Source organism: Mus caroli, chromosome 4 (assembly GCF_900094665.2).
Source record: "Mus caroli chromosome 4, CAROLI_EIJ_v1.1, whole genome shotgun sequence".
In the NCBI taxonomy this organism is placed as follows: Eukaryota; Metazoa; Chordata; class Mammalia; order Rodentia; family Muridae; genus Mus; species Mus caroli.
The window spans coordinates 129,435,032-129,450,084 of NC_034573.1; the positions used below are offsets into that span (position 1 = coordinate 129,435,032).

Below are 15,053 nucleotides of genomic sequence, written 5' to 3' on the forward strand. Positions count from 1 at the left end.
TATTGCACATTTGTGTTTGTGTACGTGGCACTGTTTATCTTCGTGTACATGGACACATTGCTTATGCACATGTGCAAGTTTGTCACACGTGTGCACAAGCACTTGTAAATTTGGTGCGTGTGTGTGTGTGTGTGTGTGTGTGTGTGTGTGCACAGGGGAAGGACTTCAGGCAAGGTCCCTTGGAGTAAGGAGGATGTCGGAATTTTAGAAGGCCTTCCTGGCTGGCATCAGAAGAGACTGTGGAAAGCCCAACAGGGGGATGCTCTGATCTTATTGGCTGTCTCCTCACCTCACAGAGGCAGCCCCCAGTTTTCCTACAGCCCCATACTCTCCCCTGCCTCAGGCTGATACTGATTCTGTGTGCTGCTGTGCACATGACAAACTCCCCACACACTCATGGATCCTCCTGTGCCCCCTCAGCACTTACACGTTACATTCTATTGTGGCCAGACACAGCAGCCTGGATGGGCAGGAGCTGCTTGGGGACCAACTAGGTGCCTGGCACACAGTAGGCATCCAACAAACATTTTGCTGAATGAGCAAGTTCAGGAGGGGACCAAGGACTGGATCTGTTTCTCTCTGGCCCAGCCCTGGCACGTGCCAGGCTTGCTTAATGAAAATCAGAAGAAGCGGTCTTCTCTTGACATGCTTATGCCCCTCCCCCATTCTGAAGATTCTCAGAGGACCCCACCCTAGCCTGAGGATCGAGGGAGACAGGACAGGAGGTGTGGACAGAATGACCTCTTGCTGGAAGTCAAGAACAAGATATACATCCTATACTTGGTTGACAAAGCACTACCCTCCAGATATCTAGAAACATCTGGATGGATCTGGAATCATGGCGGCATTTTTTAAAGCCACCCCTCCCTGGATAGATCCTTAGGCTGGCCAAGGTTGGAGGTGTCCATGTAGGGTGGGGGTGCAGAGAGGGGGATGAAACTGGTAGTGGGGATAAACGCGGCTGGGGGATTAGAGTGACGGCTTGGAGCAGTGGCAGAGGGGTTGGGGAAGGAAGGGACCAGCCGATCGCTGGGAAAGATATGACTATTTAAAGATAATGATTGCATAAATTTAATTAGCAGAGTTTCACGCGGCAAATGGCCGTTTTGTAATTAATGTAGCCGGCCTTACTAAGCATGAAAGATCCCATCTCTCTCCCCTCCCTCTCCTGCTCCCCCTCCTCCGCTGCCCTAATGAAAGACAGAGAGCAAGTGACAGAAACAGTTTGTCAGCGGCTCCAGGTGTCAGGGGCCTAATTGGCCAAGCTGAGGGGAAGGAGGGGGTGGGGAGGGGGAGGGAAGCGAGAGTGGGCCTCGGTTCCCCCTGGTGGGTGGGTGTGTGTGTGGGGTGGGTACCCTTCATAATTGTCAGAGAGAAGAATGAAGATTGGTGGTGGCGGGGACTGAGTGGTGGCAGTGAGGCCTCATTAGTATCTGGGCAGACAAGCTGGCATGCATCACAGAGTGTTAGGGACCTGCTGCCATGATGTCTTAGGCCTGCTGGTCGCCCAGAAGGCCAATTCCTCACAGCAGGGTAAAAGGACCCATGGGTCCCGGTTTCTTCTTCCATTTGGCCCCAGAAACTTGACAGGTTCCCATTGCTATACACCTCCTGTGTGCAGGAAGCCACTCCTTCCCACCTACTATGTGCAGGAAGCCACTCCTTCCCACCTACTATGTGCAGGAAGTCACTCCTTCCCACCTACTATGTGCAGGAAGTCACTCTTTCCCATCAACCGGAAAGACGCCAGCTCAGAGATGCACCCTTCAATTTTTCTGAAATGGGCCTGTCCCTTCCACCCATCAGATGTCTCCAAATGGGCAGGCTGCTAGGATGCTGACTGCAGCCTTCTGTGGACAGCTCCTGGTCAGATTAAGGACACATCAGCACCCATCCCATAGCCTTGACCCAGCCAAGTGTGAGCCTAATGAGAAAATGGCTGTTGGTTGGAGCCATAGCTCAGCGATTAAGAGCACTTGCTGCTCTCAGAGTGGGGACTCTAATCCAGTCCCCAGCACCTACATCAGGAGGCTCAGACACCCCATAACTCCAGGGGATCTGGTGCCCTCTTCTGGCTTCCAAGGGTTGCTATACAACACACCTACACACCTGCATGTACACACACACACACACACACACACACACACACACACACACACACAGAGTCAATCCTTTTTTTTTTTTAAAGAAACAATTACAAAGTTTTCATTCCAAAGACAAGGAAACAGAGGCCCCAGGAAGCCAAGTAGTAGATCAACTGACTCAGTCACTGGGGGAGCTGAGATTTGAACCCAGGAGGTGTAAACTAAAAGTTCTATCAGAGGGACTCACTGTGGGTCAGCACAGCTCCTGTTCTGACTCCACAGTGACTCAGAGGCCTCACTGGCTATAAGGCAATCTGTCCTTATGACATGGGTTAGAGCCACCTGTCCCCAGGGCCACCTGGCTTTCCTTTTCCTTCTCTCTGTGTGTGCCCATGCTCACTGATATTGGAGATGTGCCGGGCCATCTACCATGTGTTTTGAGTCAGAGTCTCTCACTGGCCTGGAGCTAAGCTGGCCTCCTGCCTCGACCTCCTGACACTTGGCTTACAGGTATTCACCTCCCTATGGGTTTTTATATGGGTCCTCAGGGAGAAACACAGGTCAGCCCCTTCTCTATACCTTACTGGTTTCCTGTCACCCCAGCCCCAACCATTGCTGGCTGACCAGATGGTGAGGAGAGAGCAAGCAGACTCATCCATCTTAGGCTGTATCCGTGGGGCCGAGCCCGAGGCATCTGTGAGGCCGAGGCCTCTCTGACAATGACCCTTGAGGTCTTTACCATCCTCTCTGGTGCCTTCTGCTAGCCTCAAGCCCTTAGCCCTGCCCCCTGCACTTACAAGCTCAAGCCCTTTTGTGCCCCCCCCCTCAGTTTTGCCTGTGTAAGGCAGGGCAGGAAGGCCCTGAGCCAGCCTGGCTGGTGGAACCGGTGGCAGGGTGGGGAGCACCCACCCTCTCCCAGACCAAATTCAATTTCAAAGCTTAATGGGTTTGCAGAAGAGCCTGGTGAACTCTTTGACGCAGCTCCTTGCCGGCTGGGTGGTTCTGGGCCGGGCCACCGAGCGGGCGCGCGGTGGCTAAGCTGGGAGAGCCCTGGGCCCCATCAAGAGTGGCGGGGGCACTGAGGGAGTGAAAAATGTCAGAGCAAATTGCTCTTGACAGCGTTAATATCTGCACCTCATAGCAATAATTACATGTAAATAAATAGCAAAATCACACTCAGCTGGAGGCAGCTTGGGAGACTGAGCGGCTAAGGACCAGCTGAGGGCCTGAGGCAGTCTGCTCCACCCGTCCCTTCTCTCTTAATGCACCTCTGCTGCCCTCGCCCCTCAGCCAACACAGAGTAGAGATCTAAACACCCCAACCACTTACACAAGGGCCAGGGAAAAGGAACCACTGGGGGGTTCCGCACCCTACTTTCTCAACAAGCCTTCACTGTGTATTTGGACCAAGTACTGGTCCTTCCTATATCTTATTTCATCTCTAGACTTCTGCAGGGACTCTTTCCCACCGCTACCCAGCAAACCTTTCTGGCTGCCTCCTGCCTTGACCTCTAAAGAATATGCCTGCTTCAGAGTCTTCCCTGACTCTACTGATATTTGTGACTTGCCTTAGTCACCCAGAAATTCACTTCCTCTCTCTGTTTCAATATCTGGTAGGCCATCACAAGCTGGGAAGAGTCCCAGGCTAAGCTAACCATGGTGGAACTTCCTAGAGTCCACGGGTCAACTTGCCCTGATGCTAGTGTCTCTGACAGCAAAGATGAGTTCGCATACATTTTAAAGGTAATGCCCCTGGTCTCCAGCTATAACCTGGGGTGACTGGATGATACCCCGTGACCCCAAAGAGCCATTCCTCAGAGATCACCAACGAAGGAAGCCCCCAAGGAACATTCTAGAATCTCTGAGCAGACACAAACCTCTTGCTTCCACAGTGCCAGGGCCTGCAAATTTGTCACCGTTGCACTAGAGAAGTCTGCAAAGCTGAGCCTGCATCCCTAGCCAAGTCACAATGGAGCTCTTGGAAGGGCTTCGGTAAGTGGAGGCTGGAGGGTAAGGGAAGAGAGGGACAACCACAGGAGTCTTGCAGCCCAAGCAGGTGCTCCCATGTTCAGCATGCTTAGCCCAGGTGGATCATAAGCCTGGAAAGAATCCAAAGTCTCCCCCCACCTCTCACCCCCCCACACACCCCCTGCAAGTCCCGGCCCCTCCTCTTGGCTCCCTGGTTACTCTGTAGCAAGTTCTAAGCTGCAGCTCCAAGCCCTGAGACAAGGCACGCAGATGGCCCTTCCAGCGTCTCAGATGCCCCTCACAGGGCCGAGAACGCAGGCTCCATTCTTCCGGAAACAAACATCTTTGTGGCACAGCTCCCCCCCACGCCCCACACCTCCTTGTTTAGCGCAGAGACTAATCCACTTATCAAGGCTAAGGCGCCCGTGAATCCCCGTTTGATAAAGGCAGCTACAAAATTAGCAAAAAAACGTGCCCACGGCATGGAGGGCTCCATAGCAAACAAACAAGAGGCTGGGTACTGAGCTGAGATTTTGTCTGTTGCCATCCTCGGGCTGGAGAGATGCAGCTAGAGATAGGGGCTCACTGGCTGGGGAGGGATGCTGATGCCTTAGTTTATATGGTTATGCAGGAAGGGGAGAGAAAGGGGGGATGTGGGGAGAAACTAGAATACTAAACTAATACCCCCAACTCCAATCCGCACACCCCTCTCTATGACCATGGAGTCAGCTGCACTTCCAAATTCATCCGTACATAATTGAAATTATTGTCTTCTGACTGCAGGTCCAGACCAGGTACACCCATAATCCTCAGAGTACCTAGGACTTTGGAGGCACAGAGAGGTCTAGTCAGCTGCTTAAGATCACTCAGCTGGTAAGCACTGTTTCTCATTCAATGGATGTTCTCTGATGGACATGATCAGTTTTTACTCGAGCTGTGGTCCCCAAATCTGACAGCCACCTCCTAAGATAACCAAGACCCCCTAATCTTGACTATACTGCCAGCTATACAGAGTCCTCTCTACTGCATTCTGTGAAGAGATTCCGTGTGAGCTGACAGAGTCCAAGCCAGTCTATACCCCATGTCCATTGGGGGTTCCAGGGAAGGGAGAGACCAGAAGAGGATTCTAAAAGGCAGGCAGGAGTCTGCCCACCCACAGCCAGCTGTGGCTTGGGGAAGAAAAGCTGGTCCCAGGGCTAGGGGGTGGTGACATTAATCACAGGAAGCACCTGTCAGGGTGGCATCTGGAACTAAAGGAAAACACTTGGCAAAAGGGCAGGACATCTCACCCCTGGATCTGGGGGGCTTGGGGACCACCACCGCCATGCTGGAAGGCTAGGCCATCTGTGGTTTAGGCCTGGTAACCCTGAAAAGGTCCCTGCCATGGCGGGGGATGGGTGGGTAGAAGGGGGGGTGTCAGTGCTTGCAGGGAGCCTGGGACACTGCTAGCTCTGGCAGGTCACCCTGTTGGGGTACAGATGAGTCTGTGTTGCTGCTCTGGCGGACAGGGCAGCCTAAGGACACACAGCGGGGTGCTGGTGGGCTGGAATTCCCATTTGTGTCCCCCCCCAGCCCCACAATGCCGGGTCTCCTCCTCCTGGGGTTCTCCAGCCCCTCCTGCACCTGCCTGAGCTCTGGGCCCTCCTGCCCAGGCTCCTGAGGGAGAGCTCTGACCCTTCCTCCAGCAGCCTTTGCCACTATATGCAAAGATTCCTGTGTTCTCTGCTTCTCTCCCAGCCTCTGCCGCTGTCACTGAACCTCTTGCCTTGGCTCCTAGTCTCCATTGCCCCTTCAGCCCCCTCTCTTTCTCCCACACCCCTCCATCTCTCTCTGTCTCTGTCTCTGTCTCTCTCTGTCTCCATGACGGTGCATGTCACTTCAGACCCTTCTTCCTTCTCCCTTCAGTATCTCATTGAGCTGTTCTCTGGTCTGTCTGTCCATACACATGTACTTTTGGCTCTCTGGTCCGTCTGTCCATACATATGTACCTTCTCCTCTTTGTTCCCTCTGTCCACTCCTCGCCCCCCCCCCCACATCTCCTGGTCCAGCCTGGTCCAAGTGATGATCAAGAGAGCTCGTATGGACCTCATGGTTGAATAGCCTTTGGGCTGTCTCACTCCCTTGCCATTTCCTCTTGGTTCTGGGGTCTGGGACCCCCTCTCATGTGCCCTCCTTTCTTCACCCTCTGATGCCCAGGGTGGAATACATTAAGTTGGGATTTCTGGGATAGGAAAGCACAAGAGGGCACCTGGCTGGCACACCTTCAGGGCACAGTATCACTGGGGATCCTCTAAAGAGAGCCACAGTGATGGTGACTGACAAGCCTGTCCCTCCTACTGAGATAGCCCATGGACGGAGGTGGGGTGGGGTGGGGTCGGGGGGATGGGGGAGATGGGAGGGGGACGACATCTGCCCCACAGTAGAGCTGGGTTTTGGATTCTGACATTCCCCAAACATGTTTGCCTTGGACTTCATGAGAGTCAGCAAAATGTGCAGACTGACATTCAATGTTCAGCTACCATCATATAGACAGATATTGGGGACGGAAGTGCTTTGTCAAGCTGAGCATAGAGTCACATTCCTGTAAACCTAGCTATTTTGAGGCCATCCTGAGCTACATAGCGAGATCCAGGCCAGCCTATGTTATGGGGTAAAAGCCTGTCTCGAAAAACAAAGCAAAACAAAACAAAACAAAACAAAACAAAACAAAACAAGGTTCAGGATGTAGTCCAGTGGTTGCACATTTGTTCAGAGTATACAAGGCACAGAGTTCTATGCCCAGCACAGTGAAAACCAAACAGAACCATTACTTCAGACACTATATACAGCAACGGTATCAGACCTGCTTCTCAGTGGCTCAAAGCATGGCAGAACCCCAAAGCAGCAGCTACCTCACCCCCAGAGACCTTTTAAAAGAATGAAGTTGTCTGGGAGCCGGGTGAGCCGCAGGGCGCTCAGGGAAGAGTTTCAGGCAGGGAGGGAATGTCTATGGCTGAGAGTAAGGAATCCCCTTGGGTGGGGATCAGGAACTTCTGCCCCTGGGCACTGAGGCTCCATTTCAGCCTGGACATGTCGCCTTTATGATAAGACACTTGCCAGGGCCCTCATGGGACCTTAATCCTCTGACGCCTCTGGTCAGAAAGCCCGGGTCTGATGAGAGGGTCTTGCTCATTTGGCCTCGGGCCAACTTAGCTCAAGTAGTCCTCTGGACCTGGAGAGCTGGGGTCTGAGCCACAGCAGGGTGAGCGACAGAGAAACGGCAGGATGGGTCTCCTGTCTCTTTGGTCATTGTTACCTCACCCATAAGATTGCCTGTGTCTCTGTTTTGGATATGTGACTTACCAGGCACTGTCCAGACATGGCCTGGTCTCAGAGTAGCCTAATAAGCCAAGTCTCTCTGGCAGCCAAGTTTTGAGGGCCTCTCCAGGTGCCAAGTAAGACAGGCTATTCTGGGGTGTCTTTTAGAAGCTATTCTGGGGTACCTCCCAGCTCTGAGATGTCTGGGGACAAATTATTTGTGCCACTCCAGGCAGATACTCTTGATAGTCATTTCTGTTTTTCCTTTTTAAAGGGAGTGGTGTGTGCGTGTCTGGGTGTGCATGCATGCACGTATGGGTGTGTCTGTGTGCCACGGATGCATTCCCTGCCCACAGAAACAAGAGAACATCAGATCCTGGAGTTAGAGACTATTATGATCTGCCACAAAGTTGCTGAGAATCGAACCTGTCCTCTAGGAGAAAAAACCAGTGCTCTTAACCACCGGGCCATCTTTCCAGCCCTCTCAAGCGAACCTGGGCTTGCTGTTCTGGGTAGACCAGATGTCCAGAGAGCCCAAGGGCTCTTTCTGAGCCTGTTTCTACAATACTGGATTACAAGTGTGCACAACTTCATCCAGGTTTTTAGGTAGGTGCTGGGCGGGGTATGTGTGTGTGAACTCTGACCCTCATGCTTTGCTCCAGGCTTCCCTCAGACTCATGACAATGTCCCTGCCTCTGCCTCCCAAGTGATGGGACTATCGGCATGTACCACCATACTTTGTTTCAGAGTCACATTATAAAGAAAAGGGGGTTGAGATGCTGGTGCTATGGGGTACATAGGGGACCCACGCATACTGAAAGAGGCCTTTGACAGGGTCTCTGGCTGATTGCCCAGGAGAGTACTTATTAATTCAGTGTTCAGGAGTGCCAGGCTGCCTAAGGGCTGCCCCAGATGACAAACGCCATCTTTCATACCCAGTTCCCCAGGCCCACTGAAGACCTGTCAGGGTTGGCGTGGATCGATCTGGAAGTTGAGTTTTAACAGAGCCTTTTGATGCCCAGCTCTGGAAAACCCTGCCACTGGTCTTGTCTGCTCTGCCTGTGAAGGACTGGCTGTGGTTATTCCACCCCAGCACCCATGAGTGGGTGCTCACTGGCTCTCAGGACTCCAGAGATGAGTCCAGTTCTTGTGACCTCTGCTTTTGCCACCACACAAATGCAAACATCTCTCTTTGCCAAACACCATGGTGGGAAGCAGTTCATCGTGGGGAGTGGGTGGGGGTTCCTGAAAGTTCCTATCAGTGGGCCTCCTCTAAACCTTACCATACAGAAGTCCATCTCCTGGTCTCCATACTAGACCCCATTGATTGCCAAGGACAGAGAGCCCAGCCCAGCCTCCTAGAGCTCGTACATGCTAAGAAGGTGTTCTCCTTGGTGGGGTAACTGGAAACCGCCCTCTCTGGAGGCTTCTGCTTCAGGGCTGCCTATTTGTAATTTCTTGAAGACGGGCCAAGCAAGGCTGGTTCTCTCTGTCCCTAACACTGAGCATGTATCGGGTCCCTGTTATGTGTTAAGCTTTGTAATGGAGATACTGGCCACCAGACAGCCTGGACCTTGCTCTATAGAGGGAACAAGAACTATCTAGAAAGTCAGAGCACAGAGCTAATACTGTAAGCCTGGAAACAAGAGAGGCTGGAGAGAGTGGAGGGTGGAGAGGCTGAGGGACCAAAGGGGAGCGGCCTTTGCTGGCAGAAGAGAATGTTCCTGGAAGGGAGGCAAGCAATTTGGTGAAAATGGAACAAGGTGGATTTCCCAAAATTGCAAAGAAAAGAGGGCCTATCCTGTCAGATCACTGGATGCACAAGCCCTTGTCCTGGTTCCCCACCCACCACACCAACCCCACACCCTAGCTTTGCCTCCCATCCTGGGTCCCAGGACCAGGTTAGTTCTCAGAGCTGCTTCTGCTGGAAGTCAGTCAGCTTGCTGCTGCTGCACGGGATCCCAGGCCGGGCAGTGGGAATTAAGCAGGCTGAGGAGCCCGGCGAGTCCTTATCTCGGGGAGACAGTTGTTGGGAATCACTTTGACTGAGTGGTTTTGTCTCCCCGCATTTTCCACTGTCAGGCGGCCTCAGGCCATGGATCAAAGGCGCAGCAGCCGAAGCAGCAGCAGCAGCAGAGCGGGAGGGGCCTCAGCTGCCCGCCCCACCCCCATCACTGTCCCCATCCCAGTCCCCCTGGTCCCCACCCCCACATAAGGCCTGAGGACCCTGTACCCAGCCCAGCTCAACCCGATGTAGGTTGGATGCGGTGACTGGAGGGATGAAGAGTGCTGACAGGGGTGGAGGAGGGAGTGAGGATGAGGAGAGGAGGCCTTCGGTGAACACAGAGATGGAAGAGTGTGGAGGAGCATGGAAGACATTCGGGAAGACAATGGCTGTGGGGGTTAGACCTGCCAGGAGAGCTGGAAGGAGGAAGGGAGAGGGTCTGAACAGAGGGATGGGGACCATCCTGGAGGAGAGGGGCCTGTACCTGTGTGCAGGTATGCAGGAGAGTGAGGTGGGGTCTAAGACGAGGTCCAAGAGTGGGGCCAATGGACCGAGGAACAGTAGGGCTAGAGACAAGGGAACAATGAGGGGTGAGAGGGAGATGAACAGAAATATGAACTTCCTGTCCACTGTGTGCCTGAGAAGATTCTGGGCTGGGACGTGGGTGAGGGAGGTATGAGAAGAGAAAGGGGAAAGGCCAGCCATCCTCCCTGAAACATGCACAAGTAGAGGATCCCTGGGGTGAGCGACCCACAGGCAATTTACACAGGAATGAGGTCACAGTCAGGCCTGCCTTTCCAGGGGTCTCCAACCACACCCCAGGGAACCAGCCCACACCTGGCTATTTCCAGAAGCCTTGTACCAAGAGTGGCCTGTGCTTCTAGCCTTTGCTTTAACCGAGCTCTGTGGGTGGTCAAGCACCTGTCCCAACTGAAAAAAGGTGCTAAGGGCAGTGTCCCAGCTGGGGGAGAGAACCTGAAGTGGGCAGAGGAGTGGGTGGGGGTGAGGGTGAGCTGTCCCTTGGTTAGTGAGGAGCCTAAAGCAAAGAGAAAGTGTGAAGAGAAGATGAGGGGTGCAGAGGGGTGCTGCGCTAGGGATTCTGGGAAGCTCAGACCTACACTGTCTCCTTGTGACCTGGGGCCCATTGTGGTCTCTTAAGAAGACACAGTTCCTTTCTGCAGTCAGCCACACAAGATGTGCGCGTGTAACCTGGGCCCGGACCCACAAACCCATAATTCCTTACACTCAATTTATGTGAGAAGAAACTGAGGCAGGAGAAAGGCTGCCTGGGATGACGCAGGTGTGAGCATCACTCCCAGCCTCGGCTCTCACCTGCTCTCTGCTCTCTAGCCAGAGGCTGCGTTCTTTCTGCCTTTAACTTCTGTCTCTGAAGGGGTTGTGACCAACGGAGGTCAAAAAGTCCCACTGGGGGCTTTGCAAGATCCTTCCAGAGGGCCAGAGAGACAGCTGCTGGAAGGAGCCCGCACCAAGCCTGAGGAGTTTGATCCCTTGGACTCAGAAAACTGACTCCCTTCAAATTATCCTCTGACCACCACACACATACACATGCTGTGGTGCACACAAACCCATGCATGCAACAAATACGCAAATAAACTAAATAACTAACTAACTAACTAAATAAATAAATAAAACACCTTCCTGGAGAACAGGACACCAGCCATCTTTATGACATGCCCTGGGGAAGAGCAGCAGGCGTGTCTGGGGCCAGGCAGGCTGGATTCGGGTCTAGGCTCTACCGAGTGTTAGGATTTTAACCAGCTGTACCAATTGGTTGAACTGCTCCTCATCTCTACCTGCTTCCACTTACGATGCAGAAACAATCCAGGGCCTCCTCTAAGGGGATGCTTTCAAGATGGAATAAAGTGTCCGTACTGGGCTCAGCACACATCTGGCCTGAGGTGAGCACTCCAAAAAAATGTAATCATGGTTATTACTACTTAAAAGCACTTGCCTAGTAATGGCAGGCACTTTGCATATGCTGATAAGAACTGATAACAGCCTCGGGAAGCTCGAAGCTCACCTGCTAACCCGGTAGGAGGGGCCAAAGGTACACTTCCCGGGAGGAGATGTCTAAGAGAGTACACTGGGCTGGGTTTCAGGGATGCTGGGACGGTGGGGGACGGGGTCTTAGACAAAGGGGCGCTAGGTACAGGGGGCAGGAAGCAGGAAGCAGGGAGTGGCCCTTTGGAGACCTTCAATGTGATCCTCACCTCACCCCCCTGGCGTTCTTGTGGCCTTTCAGCATTCCCTGCTTCCTCAAGGAAGCCCACAGACAGGCCTCAAGGCTCCCAGCCTGCCTGTGATATTAACTGCTAACCTCCCTCACTTTCTCTCCCACTATCTGCCTCGGACTGTCTCAAGGTGTGACTTGTCCTTCACCAATGCTACTCAGAACTGTGGAGCCCCACAGCCTGAGCCGGGGTCCTGGGAGTGTGTAGTCACACACTCTAAACAGGAGGGAGCCTTGGTAGCCTTCGGCCCAACTCTTTCATGGCAGGAAGCAGGAAACTGGAGCCCATCTCCTTAGACCATACAGTGAGTCTAAGAGCTGAGAGAGTGATCCTTTAGTTTTTCCAACCCACAGCTGCCTGGGCCTGCAGTGGGCAGGGCCTAGCAAGACCTCTTCATAGTAGGATCTGCTTAGGGTGAGAGAAGCAGAAAGAACCCCAGTTATGTTCCTGCCTTGTACAAGGTGCGGCAAGGGCTTGTTCCTGTCAAATGCCTAGTTTCCTTCTTCTTGTCTTTCTTTGGACAGGGTCTCATGTATCCTAGGCTGGCCTTGAACTTGATATGTAACCTAGGCTGGTTTTGAACCTCCGATTCTCCTGTCTCTATCTCCTGAGTAATGGGATTGCGGGTGTGCACGACCACACCCTGTTTATGTGTTGCTGTGGATGGAACCCAGGTTCTTGCGTGCTACGCAGTACTCTACCTACTGAACTACACTCCCAGCCCCTCACTAAATTCTAAGGCTGCTGATGAATGGTGGGGATGAGGAGAGGGAGGCCCAGGAAGCTCATGGACATTGTTTGAGGTCATACGAGCAGAGACACGGGCTGGCATGGAAAGCCCTGAGCACGCAATGAGCCCACACCACATCTCTGTTATGGGCTGTCATATAATCTTTGCTATGTTGCAACCTATTTGCCTCCTGAATCTCTGCTGCTCTTCCTGCTGAGTCAGAAATCTTCCAGAATTGTCCATGATCAATTCTCCAATGGCAGGGAGAGGAAGAGATAGTGTCCTCCCCCAAAATGCAACTTGCTAGAGCACAGGTGATCTGCAGTGACCTCAAATCCCTCTTTCCCCAGTCTCCCCTTGTGCTGTGTCCCATGAACTTGACAGACATCATGATGGATTCAAGGACAGACCAGATGATCAGCTGCTTCCTGTCCCCCTCATCCCCAGGGAACCCTTGTTACTGTGCTCTGTCAAGCCTGAGGCCTGGGGTTGACCAACAATTGCTAGAGACCTACTATGTTCCAGATGCTGAAAAGGACATGTTACCCAGTGAACACGATCCTGAGTTATAAGGAGTTCCCTCAGCCTCTGAGGATATGGTGGCCCCATCAGGAACAGAGGGTGGCGCTGACCACACTTTTCCAGGGTTAGGTGGGAACACTTAAATAGATGTAGTTATTTTCTATAGTGAACTCAACTGCAGCTCTCCAGATCCCATTCTGAGAAAGGGCCAGCAGAGTCTACCATTGTCCCTTCAATCATTAAACTGTCTCCAGTGTCACCCTGCAAGCCAAGCCACAAGCCATTTGTCCTGACCCTAGCAGGTATAGTCCCTGCCACCTCCTCATCCTCAGCTAACTGCCTGCAGGCTTCCTCTTCTGTGTTAGGAAGGCAGTTCCCACCCTTGACCCTCCCCCCTCCTTGTTCCCTTTCTTTACCCAGGATGAAGGGTGAAAGCAGAGACATAAACAGGGCTCTGTTTTCACCGCTGCCGCTCTCCCCAGGGACCAGAGCCTTGGCCTCTGATGGACGAAAGCAGGTGGCAGTGTCGGGAGCAGCAGCCAGTGGGAAATAACTCAGCCTTTCCACGGAGGTGGGTGACCTCCGACAAAGGCAGGACGGCTGGAGAGCGCACAAGGCACACTGGCAGGGTCTGTTCCTCTGGTGAGGGAGGGAGGGAGGCTCTGCCTACCCAGGCCAGGACTAAAGCTGGCCACCAAGACCGTGGCTCAGACCTCCAGAGTGGCCAGTTCTTTGCCAGAGCTGGCCCTGCCAAGAATGTCAGGGGAGAGGGGCGGTTTCCTGCTGGAGTGGGAGGGACCCCTGGAGAACAGAGCGATGGTGACATGTTCCCCAGCTGCTTCCCCATCTGGCTTTAACTGGGGGCTGGCAGATGTGGCCTGCATCTCTACAAGATGGGCAATTACTGGGTATGGGGAAAACCAGTTGATGCTTTAAAAAAAAAAAAACGTACTGAGCTACGGGTCCAAGAAAAGCCAGCCACAGACTCCTGGTCCTGTTTGAAAACTGACCCTTGACCCCAGTCATGGTGAGAAACAAGGCAGGGAAGGAGGGTGCGGATGACTCCACTGGCTTTGCCCTGCTCCTAGGAACAGAGGCAGAGTCCTGAGTCGTCCCCTCCCTTGCAGCTCACCTTCTAGGAGCATAGTAGGCAGCTTCCAGGGCTTTCCACAGATAGGAGAGTTGCGTGCACAGCAGCTCTCTCCAGGTTGAGTCAGCTGAACGCACTACATTGCTCTAAAGAAGAAACTGGCACAACATTTTCCCAGCCAACCAAAACGGAAGGGAGAGCAGGGAAGGATGGCGGAAGGAGTGAAGGAGAGGCGAGGCCTAGGTAGGTGAAAGGGTGCAGAGAGTGACCATTTACCAAGCACCTACTGTGTGCCAGGTACTTTGCTCAAATCTCCCCTTAGTCCTCACAGTGCCTCTGAGAAGCAGAGATGATATCCCTCCTTTCAGGTAAGAGAAATGAAACCCAGAGAGGTTAAGTAAGCTGCCCTGCGGGTCACACAACCTCAGGATAAGTAGCAGAATCAGAACTTGATGTTCTGATCCACCTTGTTGTTTCTTCTGATGCAGCCCACCTCCCACTTGTGGGGGCCTGAGAGAGAGGCTTCCCAAGGGAAGGAGAGCACGGAGACCCATAGAAACCCCATGGAGGCAGAGGGAAGGAAGCTCATGGCAGGAGAGTCACCTGGGAAGGGAGGCAAAAGCAGGGCTAGGCGGGCAGGGGTGCAGAGGAGACTCTGGCTGGGGTTAAAGCCCCGTGTCCCTACAACCCGCTAAGCCCGAGAAATGAATTCCAATCCTTCCAAATCCCAACCTTGGAAGATGTTGGCAAGAAAGGGTCTCGTTTCAGGGGAGCAGAAGATCCTTCACACCTCCTCCCAGTGCCCCGGTAATGCCAGGATGTCCCCAATCTGCTTTGAGGAATGGAGGGATTAAGAATAATAAAAAAATTGCAATAAAATATGTGTGAAGGAGGGGGTAATTGTGGACAAACGCAGCATTCAAATTCATTTTTCAGCTCTTTTACACACCATTTCAATCTTATTTTCTGCTTGTTAATGAGATCTTGTTGCCTGGGCTAGGCAAAACCTTCCAGTATCAGGGCATAATTGCGCGTAATTTTCTCTCCTACCAATGATTTGCATCAGGTTTTTAAAAATTCTGGGCTATTTAACACCCCATGATCCC

At 52.9% G+C, this 15,053-nt stretch overlaps 1 protein-coding gene across 2 annotated transcripts in view; it reads right to left on the reverse strand.

Moving 5' to 3' along the window:
- The window catches only part of Pax7 (paired box 7), a 96,224-nt gene that overhangs the window by 17,225 nt on the left and 63,946 nt on the right, over positions 1-15,053 (reverse strand). The gene's annotated exons all lie outside the window — the stretch shown is intronic.